Below are 13,366 nucleotides of genomic sequence, written 5' to 3'. Positions count from 1 at the left end.
ATTGACAACGTGAAATGTTGGCAAAGTCGTGGAGCAACAGGAATTCTTGTTCATTACTGGTGGAATGCAAGATGTATACAGCCACTTTGGAAGACAGTTTAGTGATTTCTTACAAAACTAAATATACTCTTGCCATATGATTCAGCAAATCTTCCTCCTTGGCATTTACCCAAAGACAGTGAAAACATGTCCATACAAAAACAATCCCATGTATGTTTGTAACAGCTTTATTTATAATTGTCAAAACTTGAAAGCAACCAAGATGTCCTTCAGTAGGTGAATGAATAAACTGTGCTACATCCAGACAATGGAATATTAATATTATTCAACATTAAAAAGAAATGTTATCCAGCCACAGAAAGACATGGAGGAACCTTAAATGAATGTTACTAAGAAAAATAATCCAATCTGAAGAGACTGTACTATGTGATTCCAATAATGTGACACTGGTATGTATTCTGGAAAAGGTAAAACTATGAAGACAGTAAAAAAAATCAGAGGTTGGGGGGAAAGAGGGATGGATGGTTGGAGCATAAAGGATTTGTAGGGCAGTGAAACTACTCTGTATGATACTCTAATGGTGGGTATATGTCATTATACATTTATCCAAACCCCTGCAATGTGCAACACCAACAGTGAACCCTAATATAAACTGTGGACTTTGGGTGATAATGATGTGTCAGTGTAGGTTCATCAGCTGTAACAAATGAATCACTTTGGTGGAAGATGTTGATAATGAGGGAGGCTATGCATGTGCCAGGGAGGAGAGTATATGGGAAATCTCTGTACCTTCTCAATTTTGTTGAGAACCTAAATTTGCTCTAAAAAATAAAATTTATTAAAAAACAACACAAAACCACAATGATTTGCCTCACACCCATTAGGATGACTACTATTAATAAGTATCAAGGATATAGAGAAATTGGAGCCCTTGTGCACTGTTGATAGAAATGTAAAAATGGCACAGCTGCTATGGAAAGCAGAATGGCAAGTCCTCAAAAAAACTAAAAACAGGATTGCCGTATGATCCAGCAATTCCACTTCTAGGTACATATTCAAAAGAATTGAAAGTAGGGTCACCAAGAGGTGTTTGTATACCAATGTTCATAGCAGCATTATTCACAATAGCCAAAAGGTGAAAGCAACCCAGATGTCCATCAATAGATGAATGGATAAACAAAATGTGGTATGTACATAAAATATTTTTATGGAATATTATTCAGCCTTAAAAAGGTAGGAAATTCTGACACTACAGCATAGTTGAACCTTGATGATACGCTAAGTGAAATAAGCCAGTCATAAAAGGATAAATGCTGTGTATGAGGTATCTAAACACGTATGAGTTTTATATGAACTCAGAAATGATGGTGGTTGCCAGGGGCTGAGGTAAGGGAGAAATGGGTATAGAGTTTCAAATTTGTAAGATGAAAAAGTTCTGGAGATTAGTTGCATAACAATGAATATACCTAACACTAATGAACTATGCATTTAAAAATGGTTAAGATGGTAAATTTTACATGTATTCTCCCACAATTTTTTTAAAAAACTAAACATTTACTATTTTTAAAAATACAGGCTGGTATGGTGGCTCACGCCTATAATCCTAGCACTCTAGGAGGCCAAGGCAGGAGGATCGCTTGAGGCCAGAAGTTCAAGACCAGCCTGAGCACAAGTGAGACCTTGTCTCTACAAAAAATAGAAAAATTAGCCGGATGTGGTGGTATATACCTGTAGTCCCAGCTACTGAGGAGGCTGAGGCAGAAGGATTGCTGGAGCCCAGGAGTTTGAGGTTGCAATGAGCTATGATGACACCACTGCACTCTAGCCCAGGTGACAGAGCAAGAAATAGAAGGTTTGAAGTTTTGGGTTATAAAATTAATATGTTCTCACAAAATGCAGTTTGGAACATAGACATTACCCCTCACTATCCTTCACCACCTACTGGCATTCTTTAGCACAATAATGTTTGTGTTGCTTAATCATTCTTTTAAGAATCACACCTTTTCAATTAAATAATGCGTTTGTGGTTTTGAAAAATTAGGTTTACTTGTTTTTTAGGTGGGAGATGTGCTGGATTATTTTTTTATGGATCAGTTCCTGCCTAGGACCTCTGGTACCTGCCTTCCTGAGTCACATATTTGGATGGGGCTGGAAACAATGGAGTGAGCATTAACAGTGTCAAATGTTACAGTTCATGAACATTATTAAAATGCAAAGAAGAATAATGTACTGTTCAGAAGGATCCAAAGCCATTTGTACCCAGGCTGCTGTGGGAGGCAATACGTTGATAAGAGCCATTATGGATGAGTTTCTGACTTTTGTGCAGCCTTTGAGGCAACGTTTGAAAATGGGTTTTTAGAGTCTGGTCACAGCAAGCAGTATCATTATTGTGTCTTCTAGCCCGCAGGCATTTGAATCATCATTAACAGCTATTTTCTACATTTTCCTCCATGCCAGGCTTGGGCTGAACACAGGAAATTCAGAGACAGCCTGATGGTCTAATGGGGAAGAAGGTCCCAAATTGACTAGTGGTTTGTGTTCTCACTAAAATCTGACGGTACGGCGCTCAGTGCTGTGAGAAAGGGAAGCAAGAGTCCCAGAGAGGGAGGGAAAGGCCTGAGGGTCTAAGGATTTGGCTTTTATCTTGTGGGTAATGCAGAGTCTCTAAAGGGTTTTTAGCAGGAAAATGAAGTGATCACTTTTGCAAATTAGGAAGATCACCCCAGTGCAGCCAATGAATTGGAGGGGGAAGAACTGGAGGCAGGGAGACTAGTTAGGAGAGGGCTGCAAAGGTCAAGGTGAGATATGGTGGGACCTGAGCTAAGGCCTAGCAGGCAAGGAGAAGGGAGGCAGTGAGAGGCTGAGGCAGCTGAATAAGCAAAATTGAGCCATGTGGGGTCGGGGGAGGGTGGAGGCAAGCGTAAGGTAAAAAAACCCAAAGCAGGTTTTTAGCTTGGGCAGTTAGGTGGACAGTGGTAGCTATTCATATTGATTTGGAGCCTGTGGCATAGGGATGGGGAAAGGAAACTTTATGAGCTGTATGGTGATTTTTTTTTAAATTTAGAAATGAATTACATTTTTATTTGTTTTATGAAATTGCTTGAAAATTTTTGTGAAGGGCAGGATGGCAGAGGGGAAATACCTAGGCTTCGGATCCTACAGATGCAGACAATTCTAAATTAGTCAAAGGCAGACTAAGCATGTGTGTTTAGGTCACATAACAAAGAATGAGAAAAATATAAATTCTACTCCTTAAAAGCATGAAGTAATTGCTTTGGGGAGAAAACTGAAACTTTTTTGGCTTCCTAACATTTATTTTGCAGTTGAGATCTCTTTGTTTGTGAATGCTACATTAGGGTTGCAGGGAGTTGGGGGTGCGGTTACCAGCCTATTTCCAGTTCTTAGGTCTAAAGGTCTTAACCTGGGTTCCGATCTGGATTTTGCTTTTTATTGGCTGTGTGACCTTGGCCAAGTTACTCTACTTTCTGTGTTTGGGTTTTGTCACCTCTCAGATGGGGATAACAAAGCCTTCTAATAGTGTTGTAAGGATGATTAAATAATAGCACTTATCATAGAATGATAAATGCTTCTTTGAAAAGATTTTTATAGTACCTGATTTTACAATTAGATAATTGCTTTCTCTCCAAGTGGCATTGTTAGCTTGTGAGGGAGTCTAGCTTTTAAATCAGGCTGCTTTTGCTGCCATTCTTTTAATATCCTGGGAGCTGATGGTGAGGCTCTCTAGGGGTATTGATGGTCCAAACAGCTGCGGGAGGCAGGCCTGGGGCAGGGGAGGTGAGGGCTGCCCCTACCATCTCCCTTCTCCACTGCCTGAGTGCCTGAGAGTCACTGAGAAGACTTGCACCTGCTGGGGGCCCAGATTGGAAACTATTCCCAGCTGGTGCCCCTCCCAGGCTCGCGGAATGGCGATTGCATTACAGTTTATAAATCAGTCCTCCCCACTGTCGAAAGGGGAAAGGCCAAAATTCTTTGCCCAACATATAAGTCTCCCCACCCCCATGATATGATCCTGCCTTCATATTTAGCCCCGTCTTGTTCCTAACTTGGGCTTCCGCATCCAGGAACTGCTTATAGTCTCTGTACCACCAGCCCCCTCCCAGAAAAATCCTTACCCACCCCCCACACAAACGGCAACTATGTGTGATGATGGATGTGTTAATTAACTTGACTGGTAATCAGCACACAATGTATAGGTATATCAAATCGTCATGTTGTACACCTGGAATATACACACTTTTAATTTGTCAATTAAATATTTACAAAGAAAAAGTCACAATGAAAACACCTAGGCTGTTTCTTACTGCCAAGCTTGTGCAGTAAGATGATGCTGATTTTTCTCTCTGGCATGCCCTTCCACCTTTCACCTTCATCTTTTAAGACTCTGGAAGCCTTCCCTCATCCCCCAGGTTGCCATGGAGGCTTTCTCTGCCCACTCATATCCGGAGTTTCCGCCCATCACAACACTGATCACACTGTTATCTGTGTATTTATGGTCTTCACTGCTCGTAAGACTGAGTTCCTGGGAAACGGGGACTTGGTCAGCTCCATCTCTATCCTTAGTGCCCGGAGTGAGGCTGGGCACACATTAGCCATCAGCGGCTGCTTGCCGAGATGAACAGCACAGAGTGGCACCTTAGCAGCCTCACGACCACCTCAAGACAAATTAGGCACAAGCTCCTCTTCATATCCAGGGACCTGTGTAGTATCCACAGGACTGTGCTGTTTATGGAACTCCTTAACAAGAAAGCTCCTGTCTAAGCCAGAGCTGGCATGGCATGATAGATCAGTACTCTTCTCTTGGTTCTGTTCATTTTTTTTTTTTTAAAAAAGAAGGCTTGAAATAATGAAAGAAAAGATCTCAACACAGTGCCATCCTGGCATCCTAAAAAACCTGCTCAATAACTTAATGCCAAAAAAACTAATGATGATACCCTGATGGCTAAAGAAGCTCAAGTCCAAGTATACCACATTCTTGGAATACTAAGAATATTTTTCTTGGAATACTAAGAATTAATAGTTTTTGTTCATCATTATAATTACTTGTTTTCATATGTGCCTCCCTAATTAGTCTATGAGGCTCCAAAGACAGGGACCAAGAACTCTACCCTCTTTGAAATCCTTCACAGATTTCTTGTTCCCTATAGCAGTGGGTACCCCCTACTCCCCTACTCCTCAATGTCCTGGGGCACCTGCTTAAAATAGAGATTCTGGGGCCCATCTAGACCTACTAAGTGAAAATCTGGATTTTAAATAAGCAAACCCCAGGAGATTCTTATGCATACTAAAGTAGGTGACCCACTCAAGTGGTATAAAGTCCCAGCTCCTTAGCTTGGCACCACAACCCCTCTGCAGTCTGGGCTCCACAGCTTCAGTTCTTTATACAGCATTTCCACCAAACTATCTTGCTTTCTTGCCTCCCTTGGCACAAGTCTGGCCAAATACTAATAGTTCTTTAAAACTTACCCAGATGTCACCTCCTCTAGGAAGCCTTCCTGGACCCCTAAGGTCTGTGGTGCTCTGACAGTCCCTGTGCTTCTCACTCTCAGTCCTTTTCACATGGTTTGGGAGCGAGTGTAAGTGCCTCAAGATCATAGATTATGTCTGACTCATTTCTATTCCTAGTGCCCAGCTCAGGAGCTGGTACAGATAAGGTACGTAATAAATCTTTATTGAAGGAAAGGGAAGGGAAGGAAAACTCAGAGCGCCAATTCCTGTCTTCCAGTAGATCTATTGAGCATTGAAAAGGTAGTGTTTTGGAGAAGGATCTGCATTTAAATCATTTCTCTGACACATACAAATGTGTTATGTTACCTCTCTGAGCCTCATTTTCCTCATTTCTGAAGTAGGGCTAATACTTTTCAGGACTAGTGTGAGGGTTAAAGGGTTAAAAGAGATAAAGGAAGTGAGGTGCCTTGCTCAACGCCTGGCACATTCTAATTGTGTAATAAATCACTGAAGGACTATCTTCTGGAAGCAGAACTAGGCTCATTCTTTCCAGCTCCAGAGAGCATAACTAGGCCCAATGGATGGAAGCTGCTGAGGGACAGATCTCAGTTCATAGAGGTCTGAGTAGAAGAAAGAACTTTCTGCTTGGCAGAATGGGCAGCTTTGGGAGGAGGTGAACTTCCTGTCACAGGGATATGCAAACCAAGGGTAGATGTTCACCTGTCAGGGTTGATGCATGAGGTTTTGTGGGGTGAGTGTGGAAAATCTGAAAGGTAGGAGCCAGATAAAGCATTCCCATTCGGTGCCCTCCATAATTCATTATTCATTCAACCAACACTGAGTGCCTCTGCTAGGCTGGGGAGGATCGGATCAGCTGGATCTGACAGAGTCCTTGTCATTCAGAAGCCCAAAGTGGAACTAGTGATCATTTATTGAGCAACTACTGTGTGCCAGATGCTCTAATTCTCTCAACAACCCTAAAGAAGCTTTCATTTCCACTGTGTTTCAAACGAACTGAGTCTCAGCCACGTACAGTGGCTTGCAGAAAGACCCACAGACCGAGTGAGTATTACAACTGAGATTAGAATTCAGTCCTGCCTGTCTGCTAAACCCTCTTTTCATTACCCAAGGCTGCCTCATACCCAGATGTCAGTAACTTTGCAGTCTCGGGGAAATCCCCAAACAGCACCCAGGGCCCTCTGGATACCAAATACAAGCTGGTGAACGTGAGCTCAAAGATTATGGTCAGCTGCAGGAGGATGTGGTCTCCCTGTAGCACACTCTGTGCCCCAGAGTTCTCTCCAGCGTGGGCCATGTGGAGGGCCCAGGAGAACATGCTGAGGTCAGACCTCACTGCTCACATGACCAGCCAGGCAGCCTGGGCCGGGGCTCCCTAAGGGAACTTGAAACCCGGCTGGGTTCCATCAGCTCCAAGAATAGCAGCTGACTCTACTTTCCCCCAGCGGATGGCCTCTGATCAGGTTCCGGGAGGCCCCAGTGTACTCCAGACGTCAGTGGCAGTAAGCTTTGACCTTGAAGCTGCTCTGAGGTGGTGTAATAACAGCAACATTCATTAACTAGTGTGCAGGGCACCTCCTGGAGGAGGGCACATCCTGTGAGGAAGGACTGGGAAGTAGGGGGCCCATTTTACAGATGAGGAAGTTGGGGCTCAGAGACATCAAGAACTTACCCAAGGTCACAGTGACAGCTAGGTTTGAGCCTGGGCTGCCTCTGCCAGTGAGCCTGCTTCCAAATGAGGCGAGAACACTCTCAAGACCTCAAAGGAGTCCTGGGCAGAGAGACAAACTCCATCAGTGATGTTACCCAGTAGAATGAAGCACGGGCTCTTAGAAACACAAGACTTGAGAACCAGTAGAGACCCTGGAGAACATTCTCATCATTTGAGCCTATCTTCTTGTTTATAGAATGGGAATCACACCCACATACCAGGTGGATAAGCATGAGCAGACACTTTGGAGCCAGGCAGATCTGATTTAGAATCCTGGATCTGGCATTTCCTGGACTATGAGACCTTGGATAAGTCACATAACTGCCTCTCTGAGCCTGTTTTCCTCATTTGTTCCACAAAAAGCTTCTGAGCACTTAGCTTGTGCCAGGCATTGTTCTAGCAGCTAGGGATATATCAGTGAAAAAAGAAGACAAAAATCACTACCCTTGTCAAGTTTATATTCTAGAATTCTAAAAAGTACCTCACTGGGTTGTCATGAGGATAACATGGAAGAATGTACAAGTACCTAATAGTGTCTGGTGAGTGATAAATGCTCAGTGTAATGATATTATTATTATGATGTGAATATGCCTAGTCAATACTCAGTGAAAGAACATTTAATTTGATACTGAACTTAACCATTTCATTTAACAGACAAGGAAACTGAGTCCAGAGAAGGCATGAAACTCACCTCTAGTTGCCCAGGAAGGCAATGGAAGGTTCCCAGCTCTTAGTCTGGTGAGCCCAAAGGGCCATCTCTGACAATGGTAGCCAGGGATGGAGGAGGGCAGACTGAATCCTATGGCCAGTAAGGTTTAAGTTATCAATTACAGCTAATTGATGGATTTCAGAGCCCAAGTGGGTTATAAGTCTCTTGGTGCCAAATGCTTCCTGTGGTTATCAAGTGTAACAGGAGCTTCCCAGGCTCAGCCTATACATGGGCACTTGGTGGGATGGGATGATGATGGGGTGGGGTGATAAAGGACTGAAGATACAGCATGCTCAGGGCTGGTTTCATGGATGTATGACCTATGCATCTACACAGGGCCCTTTGCCTGGTTTAATGCTCTGCTGTCACCGGCTAGAATTTATTTATTTATTTATTTATTCTTTTGAAACAGTGTCTCGCTCTGTTGCCTCGGCTAGAGTGCAGCGGTGTCATCATAGCTCAGGCAACCTCACACTGCCAGGCTCAAGCAATCTTCCTGCCTCAGCCTCCTCAGTAGCCGGACTATAGGCTCATGCCACCATGCCTGGCTAATTTTTCTACTTTTTTGTATAGAGGGGGTCTTGCTCTTGCTTCACATGGTCTCCAACTCCTGGCCTCAAGCTATCCTCTTGGCCTCCCAAAGTGCTAGGATTACAGGTGTGAGCTACCACACCTAGCCTTTGAAATTCTTAATAATTGTTGAACAAGGGGCCCTGCATTTTCATTTTGCACTAGAGCCTGAAAATTATGTAGATGATTTAGGTAGGTGGTGTTCTCTGGGGTGGGAAGCAGCAGCCCTTGACCTGCAGTGGTCCTGGAACTTATCAGAGGCTTGTTGATTCTAGACCAATGGCTGAGTCACCAACAGACAGGAAGGAAGCCAGACCAAGCCCCACCAGACAGGTCTGGCCTGTAACTGCAAATATCCGTACCTGGAACAAGGCAAGGGAGAAGATAGGCTCTAGGGAGATTCTGGGGATAGAATTGGAACCCCCAGGCCGGGCGCGGTGGCTCACGCCTGTAATCCTAGCACTCTGGGAGGCCGAGGTGGGCGGATCATTTGAGCTCAGGAGTTCGAGACCAGCCTGAGCAAGAGCGAGACCTCATCTCTACTAAAAATAGAAAGAAATTATATGGACAGCTAAAATATATATATAGAAAAAATTAGCCGGGCATGGTGGTGCATGCCTGTAGTCCCAACTACTCGGGAGGCTGAGACGGGAGGATCCCTTGAGCTCAGGAGTTTGAGGTTGCTGTGAGCTAGGCTGATGCCACAGCACTCACTCTAGCCTGGGCAACAAAGTGAGACTCTGTCTCAAAAAAAAAAAAAAAAAAAAAACACAGAATTGGAACCCCCAGAGAAGGGGCATGATCTCGTGGGGATTTCAGCTCCATGTCAGGGAACACTTTCCTAACAGTCAAAATGAAATTGTGCTATGTAAAGTACACCTGAATAAAACTGTTAAAATGTAACCACAATACTGGCAGCTGACAGTGATTGACTGCTTACTATGTTCAAAGAGCTGTGCTAAGTAATTTCATTGAGAATATGGAGGATAGCAGAGTGGTCAAGAACATGGTCTCTGGGTGGGCGTGGTGGCTCACACCAATAATCCTAACACTCTGGGGGGCCAAGGCAGGAGGATTGCTAGAGGCCAAGGTGGGAGGATTGCTTGAGGCCAGTTCAAGGCCAGCCTGGGCAACATAGTGAGACTCCTTCTCTAAAAGAAATAGAAAAATTAGCCAGATGTGGTGACATGTGCCTGTAGTCCTAGCTACTCGGGAGGCTGAGGCAGGGGGATCGCTTGAGCCCAGGAGTGTGAGGTTGCAGTGAGCTATGATGATGCCACTGCACTCTAGCCCAGGCAACAGAGAGAGACCCTGTCTAAAAAGATGAAAAAGAAAAAGAACACAGTCTCTGGAGCCATCCTGTCTGGGTTCAGTCCTGGCTCTACCACTTATTAGCTGTGTGACCTGGGCAAGTTACTTGGCCCCTCTGTGTTTCAGTTTCCTCATCTGGAAAATGAGGATAAGAATGATACCTACCTCCCAGAGGATTAAATTATTGTGAGGATTAAATGAGTTTACATATGTAAAACATCTAAAACAATGTCTGACATATACTAAGTACCATATATAAGTGTTAGAGATCATTTTATTTAATTCTCAGAGCAATCCTATGGTGTAGGTATTATTTCACATTATTCCCATCCAACAGACACGTAAAAGCCTTAGAAGAGGTAAGGCACTTGCCGATCACAGAGCTGTTAGGTGGTGGAGCAGGAGATTCCGCCATATGAGTTAGGTCAGACTTCATGACCATTATGCCTAGTATTTAAACCAGAGTGGGATCTGGTGAGTTTTTGTTAAATTACTCAATTAATTATTGTTTCTTTCAGCTCTGAGATTCTAAGCCTCAGGGAAACGTGTGCTCTGTAGGAGGACTCAGGAACCCAGCCATCTTCGGATTTCTTACCAGTTATTGGCCTCAGCATAATCAAGTATCGAGTATGTCCCACTCTAGGCCTTCTGAATTAATTGCCTGTTTACTCCCTCCTTTATCCCTCCAGGTACTGCCCAAGCTCCAGTCTCATCATCTCTCCGTTGTATCCTAATCCTGGATACGCATCTGCACAGCACTTCACAGTGTACAAAGTGTTCTCACATTCAGTGGTTCATTGGTCTGACTTCCTGACATACAGCTCAGTCCTCATGCCAGGCCTCCAAGCAGATCCCAGCCAGCCAGGGCTACCTGCCCCAGGAGGCCAGGGCAGACTGCATGGGAGGGGACGTGCAGGCTGAGCATGTGGGGGAGCTCAGTGAGTTCTTGCTCTCTTGGTAGTGTTTGGGGATCTTCTCAGCCAAGGCATGGAGTGAAGGGGGAAAGCTCTGATCAGAGAATGTTCACTGCCACACACATGTCCCATCTTGGATTCAGTGGAGAATTGTCTGAAGGCAGGCAACCCCTCAGCTTCTCTAGAAGTTTAAAAAATATCCTTGCTGGCTGGGCATGGTGGCTCACGCCTGTAATCCTAACACTCTGGGAGGCCGAGGCGGGCAGATTGTTTGAGCTCAGGAGTTCGAGACCAGCCTGAACAAGAGCGAGACCCCATCTCTACTAAAATTAGAAAGAAATTAACTGGACAACTAAAAATATATAGAAAAAATTAGCTGGGCATGATGGCGCATGCCTGTAGTCCCAGCTACTCGGGAGGCTGAGGCAGGAGGATTGCTTGAGCCCAGGAGTTTGAGGTTGCTGTGAGCTAGGCTGACGCCATGGCACTCTAGCCTGGGCAACAGAGTGAGACTCTGTCTCAAAAAAAAAAAAAAAAAATCCTTGCATGAATTTGCAACTACAGAGGGCTGCGGCTCCCTACTTCATCCCTGCCACAGAATGCATTTTTCCTAAATTGCCATCAAGGATTATATCCAGGATTCTGCAAAAAATATAGTAGAGTGCCACCTCTACTGTATTAAATGTTCAGTGTAGTGCCATCTACATTTAATAACAATAATAGCAAACACTTAGAACTTACTCTGTATCAGGTACTGTTTTGAGTGCTTTATAAATATTAACTCTTTTAATTCTCACAACCCTATGAGATAGGTACTATTAATATTTCTATTTAACTCACAGAAATCCAATTGTACTTGTGAAAAAAATAGAGATGGAAAGAGAAAGATCAATAATATAGTAAATATTATTTTACTCAGCGTAGACCCTAAGATAAATGTGTCATGGAAGAGGTAAATCTGCTCCCTCCGTTAGTCTCAGTTCCTAGGTGCCTCATAAAATCCTCAGTGTGTACATCTTGCCACACTGAGAGTGATTCAAGTGAGTAAGGATATTTCTTACCCCCAACCAAGCCAACCTTTTCGTCAGTTATCACACCAAAGAAACAGCAGAGGAAAATTGCTAGAGGAAAAATTGGCTGTGCTATCGAGAGATGGTTCTATACTTTATGGGTGATTAAAAGGATTTCCAAGGATAATTTTGATTGTACATGATTTCTTAGAATCTTAGCCTGGATAAGCTTTGACTGAACTATAATCCACAAATCAGGTAACCAACCTTTTCAGTGTGCCTGGGACTAAAGTGTTTCCCAGGATGGGAGACTTTCAGTGTTAAAACTGAGAAAGTCCCGGGCAAACCAGGACTATTTGATCACTCCACCACAAAATACAGCCCGGGGCCTATTGGAGGAGCTGCGTTGAGGTCATGGTCCATTATATCTTTCTTTATGAGGCTCTCAGGAGAAATTCTGGTTTTCATACCAAGAATAGTTGTATATCCTCTAAGGAGTAAGGTGGTTTGTTTTTATCCTGCGAACACTGTGAACCGTGTGAGTGAACAGGTTTCCCTTTTTGCCTTGGCTGCTGGAAGTCTTAGAGCTAAGTATGTGGCACATAAATTTAGCTGTGTAGGTCACTATGTTCTGCACTTTTTGTATCATTCCAGGCTCTACTTTGTTCCTACCTTGTTTTTCTTTTTCCAAACTTATCTTGCCCTGCCTTAAACTTAATGATCTTGTTTTATTTTAAATGTCTTTCCGGATCAAGGCAGGGTAAAATTAAACAGTTCTTAACTTAGAGTCTATGGACTCTGCCATGAGTCATTGGATATCTGAAATGATATGCAAAATTTATGTGTATAAATCTTTTTTCCTGTGAAGAAGGAGCCACAGATTTTAACAATTTCTTTCAGGAGTCTGCATTCCCCGAAAATATGAAGACCCACTGATATTAATGAACCAAGAAACAAATAAATGCTTTTAGTTGGAAGGCTGAAGTTTCACTTGTAGTGCTGGTATTTGAAAACGTTGGAGTAATGGCATGAGGAATGTTGGTGGAGCGGAAGGAACATTGGAATGGCAGAGACAGGAATGTTGGTGGGGTGGAACGCCCCCCATAATGGAATGGCACAGTGACAGAATGTGGTGTGCTGGAAACTTAGTGTGTCTGAATGTTAGTATATTCTAGAATGTTGATGTAACTGGGTCCTTAGAACACCTCCGTCCAGATGTCCTAGCATTATTCTTGCTTGTATTTCAGCTATATCTCAGGGTTGGGCCTCAACTTGATTCTGCCTCTGAATCTCCAACATCCCCTGGCTCAGTGCCCTGTAAGGGCCCAGTAAAGACCCAGTTGGCTGCTAGAACTTCTCAATAGTGGGCACTTGGCTGGTACATGGGCTTCTTAGCCACTTATTCCTTTCTGACTGTGCCCACTCTCCTTTGAGATCTGTCTCAAATACCTTGTAGACTCAGGACCCCAGTAGATTAACTCATCCACTTCTGTGTCTTCAGTGTCTGGTTCAAGGGCTGCCCAGAGGACATGCCCACCCTACAGCTACTCTAGGGTAGCCTGGCTAAGCTGCTGGCCAGAGGGCTGTCTGCAGATGGGGCTCTTGAGGCTGGAGTTCAGCTTCTGGGGCTGTGAGGCTGAGGGTGAGTCAGGATCCT

The sequence above is a fragment of the Eulemur rufifrons genome, chromosome 8 (genome assembly GCF_041146395.1).
Source record: "Eulemur rufifrons isolate Redbay chromosome 8, OSU_ERuf_1, whole genome shotgun sequence".
NCBI lineage: Eukaryota > Metazoa > Chordata > Mammalia > Primates > Lemuridae > Eulemur > Eulemur rufifrons.
Note: the sequence above shows the minus strand (reverse complement) of the source record.